Source organism: Misgurnus anguillicaudatus, chromosome 12, assembly GCF_027580225.2.
Source record: "Misgurnus anguillicaudatus chromosome 12, ASM2758022v2, whole genome shotgun sequence".
In the NCBI taxonomy this organism is placed as follows: domain Eukaryota; kingdom Metazoa; phylum Chordata; class Actinopteri; order Cypriniformes; family Cobitidae; genus Misgurnus; species Misgurnus anguillicaudatus.
This window is the reverse complement of record NC_073348.2, coordinates 24,026,051-24,032,050: the sequence shown is the minus strand read 5'-3', so window position 1 is coordinate 24,032,050 and position 6,000 is coordinate 24,026,051.

The window sequence follows — 6,000 nt, the reverse complement described above, 5'->3', positions numbered from 1 at the left end:
TTTTAAGTTGAAACAACCCATAGGTAAAATAACAACACATTTGACCCTCCAAATGTTATCTTTTATTTCTGGCCTTGCTATCCAGATTGCATGAACTGTATTATGGCTAACAATGAATCACCAGCAGAACATGATAACATTTCCATTTATGTGTGACATGATATGTTTTCTTTGATGTTATGTAAGGAAATTCACAACCTTACCTCCTACAAGTATGATTCAGGGATGAATCTCTTTCCAAAAAAACATCTGGGGCAGATTTCATGGACATAGTCAGGGATGATGTGATTGATGTGATGATGAGGTGGGTCAGTGCAGATATATTGCTAGGGGTGGGAGGGAGTCAACCTAGTACATTCGTATGTGTACTTCTGACTCTATAAGCGCTTACTTACTGACAGTACTAGCTTACAGTAGAGTAGTTTGTCTCATCCTCTTTGCTAGCTTGTTGAACTGTGACAGCAGACCAGTCAGTCGCCCGACCTACATCAGTGTGGCAGACGGCATGGAGGAACAATTGGGCTATAGTCAGGGAGGGGGAGGCCATACACAAACAACACATTTCTCTAGTGACCACTGAATGATTATTCGCTGAATTACTGTTGCCTCTTCAGCACTGCCCACACTCATCCGCTTACAGCTGCTTATTCTGTCGTTATAAAAAAAATACATTCAGTGAGTATATCAAAGAATGACACACTTTATGTTAATATGACTGAAAGAGTGCATGGCACGGTGTATTAGACATTTATAATATCTAAAAGTATAATAGTTTATATACTACACTTTGTGTTATTTTCAACCCAGGATTGGATCAAAAAGGGATGAACCCAGCCCCTTAGGTTGTAATTTAACCTATGCTGGGTTGTTTTAACCTATTGTTGGGTCAAATATGAATATTTTTTGGGTTACTTTAACCCAACGGCTGGGCTCGTCTCTTTTTGACCCAAGGCTGTTTTTTTACTTATGATCACTTATGATCTTCTTAAATTTAGATCCATGCAAGTGTTGTAGCTTTATTTTAATCTACATTGTCATCTCAATGTATAAATTTTTCCTCCACCGTTCACCCTACAAAATGTCGTCATCCATTCTTTGTCTGTTGCCATGGTTACCTTGCTCCTTGTTCATGATGAGGTTCCTCTTCCCCAGTCTGTGTGTGCGGTCGCATGTTTGTTAAAGCATGTACATCCCATCATACATTATTTCAATATATACTAAAAAAAACTAACAAACACGTAAGATCACAATTCAGTTCATAGTAAGTGCCTTAAATGCATAGTAAATAAGAGCACAAGGACTTTATTTCTGTATAGGGTGGATAAGGAGGAGATAACAATAATCTTCTTACAGCGATGACACACTGTGCAGCTTTAAACATGATAGTTTTGGCAGAAAAGCAATACAGACTTGAATCAGAGAGAAATATATAGTAGATTGATACACAGGATGTTTACAATTATTTTTAGTGCTAGTATTACTCCAATGGCCCGCAAAATGCACACAGCTGCTGCACAGGTGGGTGAAGGTTGCGAGCCTGCGGTTGTGAAACGCAGATCGGCATCTAGATTTAGGGATGCGAGGTTGCCATGGAAACGGCCGTGGCAGATGGAAGTGGGGGACAGGCTTTATGAACCCACGCTCTGCAGATCCTCTGCGGTTCATGAATATTATAGAGGACAAGGACCCGCTGCAGTGACAAGAATCTATAAATATAGACGAGCTTTAAAAGACACAATGTAAAGCAAAAAAGGAAATGACATTTTTTTGGATGCAGTAAGAGGAGGAGGTAGATATAAAGGACTGGAAGAGAGATGCAGGTGGGGGTTTGGTGGGAAAGGTGACGTCATGTTGCATCCCTTTGGTCCTGTTAAGTAGGGCAATGAAGTGTTGCTTTTCTTAGGAGTTCATGATTTTTTCACACTCTTTGCAATATGCAGGCATGTCTTAAGGAAGGAAAAGAGTCTTTGCCTACTTTTTTATTTTTAGTGACAAACTGGTTGTATGTATATGTGTGTATTTATCAATATATTTTTTTTGCATGTATGTAGTGTATAAATATAATTTCATTTTGAACCTTAATGGCTCAAAACTAGTTTCTCGTGCTCTCTTTTATCTTGTTTCACTAGCACATTTCTTCACATTACCATAAGTGAGTTTAATTGGCTTTTTAACACATCAACCTAATGACTAAATAAAAAGAAAGATTTCCGTATTCTTTTCTTCTCCTTTTTCCAAAATGTCATATTTGGATGCTCAAAACCTTCCGTGTTACCCCTGTGAGGATGGGAGGGCTCTGCCGACAGCCTTGTTTCCATGACGACGGCAGCTGCAGAGGTTTTTTTGTAGGCTGCAGACTCTATATTCGCTCTGTCTGAGCAGCGTGGGGGGAGGTAATGGAGTTGGGGGGTGGGGTGCGGATGCTTGTTCGCCTGGCAGATGGAGTCTTTTTATTCTGGCAGAAATACTCCCTCTCTCCCGTTTTCTCTCTGAATGACTTCAGTGCTGCCTCACAAAGCAACAAATCTGTTTCCAGAAACACAAACCACCCTGTCTGCAGGTTTTGTGAGCAAATTAGTGCCCAAAGCATTAAAAATACATTACTAAGGCCACAAGACAGTGATCAAGTTACTGTATGTTTATATAGATCCTTTTATAGATGGATTTAATTGTACGAAGACGCCTGATTACTTGACAGTCACTAGTTGGTTGATCTTTTACAAATAAATTGGATGCGGTAATAAAATGAACTGACCTTTCACTGATGGAATGACCAGTGGCTCAATGTAATGACAGCTGAAAAGACCATCTGCCCTGCATGGGATGCCTGTGTGCAGGTCCACAGGCTCTGATCAATGACCTTATTTATGCCGGTTAACTGGCAGCTGTGATTGAACCGCATAAATGAGGCCATTGAAATGTTGCCGGATATAAATCAATGATAAGGAAATGCAAAGCTTCTGACGTCCTTTGAACCACTCATAGCTTTGTGTGAAGAACCAAATGAAACTGTTTAGAGCAAATCCAGCATTATGGATGTGACATTAACAGTCAAAATCTGAATTAAATTTATCAGAGAATGTTTTATTACCAATATATTGTACCATCTTTTTATGTTTTCATTAACCTAATGATAGAGTCCAGACATCAATGTAATTTAATCTATGCGGGTGATTCTCACGAAACCATTGAAACACCACAGCACTAATGATTTTAGCTTTAAAATGTGTAATATAGTAACATTAAAAAGCATCAGAATTAACACAATACTGTGTTCTACCTTGCACAATGTGTGATTTCAACATAAGAATTTATAATTGTAAATTTTATCTCATTTTCTGCTGAAATTCTCATTACCGCAATGTGTCCGGCTGTGTTTGAACATGCGTTATGTTATAATTTAATCAAATTAACACAAAAATATTAAGAAAAAAAAATGGATGTTTTGCTAGACTACTTTAGATGACAGAAAAAATATTTAGTGAATATGTATAATAATAATGAAGAAAAATTAGGAAAATTATGTGTCCATGCCTGATGTTCTCATCCTCCGCAACACTTTTTGAGAACAGTTCAAGCACACATACACAATTTTTAAAAAGTTTGATTTTGAGTGACCAAGCACATGGACCAGTTACTTCAAGATGGCTACCAGGTAAGATCATTTTTTTACAGTTAATTTGAAATATTGTCTTGTCAGAATGCTTACACGACATTTTGATTATCATTACCGCAACAGATGCTTATTAAATGTTAATTAAATTAATTGAAGCATAATACTTTAATTTTAAATGCATGTGCAGAATCTCCAAATTATGTTCTTTCAGGTTTGTCATGTCATTTTGAAAAAATGTCAGTGTTGATGTTTTCTGACTGTTGCGGTAATGAGATTTTTTAGGACTAATTTTTTTTAATTATGTTACAAAAGTGTTAAATGATAAGTAAAAGTTTTTAAATTAATGTTCCCATTTACTCCAGACTTTGTTTTTCAATGTCTGGTGGGAAAAAAAAGTCAATTTAAGCAATTTTTACATTTTCATGCTTGACATTTTTAAAACCAAGTTTTCGTGAGAATCACCCATGCATTTGTTTTCTGTTTTAGATAAGGGAATTATACTTTTGTTATGGATGTGACAAAAAACGACATTTTTTTGGGAGACATACTTTGTAAGAATTCTGTGAATAAAAATGCACAAGCATGCAGAAGGAACGACTCTTCACAAAATTTTATTTTAAATTGCGTGTGTGGATTTATAAAGAAAAACTGCATTAGAAATGTGACATGTCTTTGTTATGGATGTGGCCATTTTGAAATCTATACTTATAAATAATAATAAAAAATATTTAAAAAATGTAAACCGAGACCTTGCATGTGTATTTAAACCACCAAAGATAACAGTATGGTTAAAAACTTCAGTTTCATTTATTCAAGGTTGACATTTGCATGAAATTGCTCTTTATCTTCCCATTTTTCCTAAAAATATTACTCTATGTAAATTTAGTTTGAGGTCAGACAGCAGCAGTGATTGGTTCTTTAAGCAACTTGGTGTGTATGGTGGATACAGACAGCTGCATAATCTATGGCTAAGCGGAAATTGAGAATTTAGGATTGAAACATCTGCTGCTTGGGATATCTGACCGTCTGATGATGCTAAATGTAGGCTTATACTGAGAATTTACAGTTAATAGAAAGTCGTTCGTATGACCTCTAATCCAGCTGTAGCCTCTCTGAGTCATTTCTCTGCTGCGTGATACTGTATCAGCATCTTATGCGCTTATAAAACATGATGTATATTTCAGAGCTATATGAAGACGTGAGTTTCCTATGCATTTGAAATGTTTAAATAGGGCACATCATAAACAATTATATATGACCATGTTTGTTTTAGGTCAGTGTTTGTGTGCCAGCAGCTGGGCTATTGTATGCATTTCACCTGACTGAGTGACTAAGATGCTGCTGTTTCACAGAATATTGGAGCCTTTCTCTCATCACCAAGGCAACCACTGCAGTTGTGGTGTGTCTGCCATTTTGTGGAAAAGAGGAAATAGCTTCGGTGAGAGCAGCCGCTCTGCTTTAATAAAATGGAGGGTTAAGGCTTTAAGTGGCTCATCTAATTTGACACTGTTCTCAGCTTCACTCTATAAACAATCTATAATGTGAGTGTGTAAGCGAATTAAAGAGCACATAACCTTGAGTTTCACTTTAGAAATGCTTTGCAAAACCTAACGTCGGTGGCGAGTCAGCTTGCTCAGTGCAATCACTTTAGCAATCAGAAAGCTACGATTTTGTGCGGGGCGGGCACTTCGTCCATAAGAATCGAATACATGTTGTTATATGTGACCCTGGACCACAAAACCAGTCTTAAAGGGATAGTTCACCCCAAAATGAAAATAATGTCATTAATGACACACCCTCATGTCATTCCAAACTCGTAAGACCTCCGTTCATCTTCAGAATACAGTTTAAGATGTTTTATATTTAGTCCGAGAGCTTGCTGAACCTTCATTCAAAATCTATGCACGGTATACTGTCCATGTCCAGAAAGGGGAATAAAAACATCACCAAAGTAGTCCATGTGACATCAGTGGGCCAGCCAGAATGTGTTAAAGCATCGAAAATACATTTTGGTCCAAAAATTATGACTTTATTCAACATTGTCTTCTCCTTCGCGTCTATTGTGAAGCGCATGCACGAGACTAAAGTCACGTAACTGCAGTGACGCGGATGACGTGCTATCCTTAGACATGTTTGCGAAGTGTTTTTTTGTCAAACTTACAGCGTGCGTCTCCCTCAGACTGTAAACGAAGCCTGGAGCTGGGGCGCACCAGATAACACGTCAGCCACGTCGTACGTCATCCGCGGAAGAGAAGACAATGCTGAATAAAGTCGTAATTTTTGTTCTTTTTGAACCAAAAATGTGTTTTCGATGCTTTAACACATTTTAACTGACCCACTGATGTCACATGGACTACTTTGATGATGTTTTATTACCTTTCTGG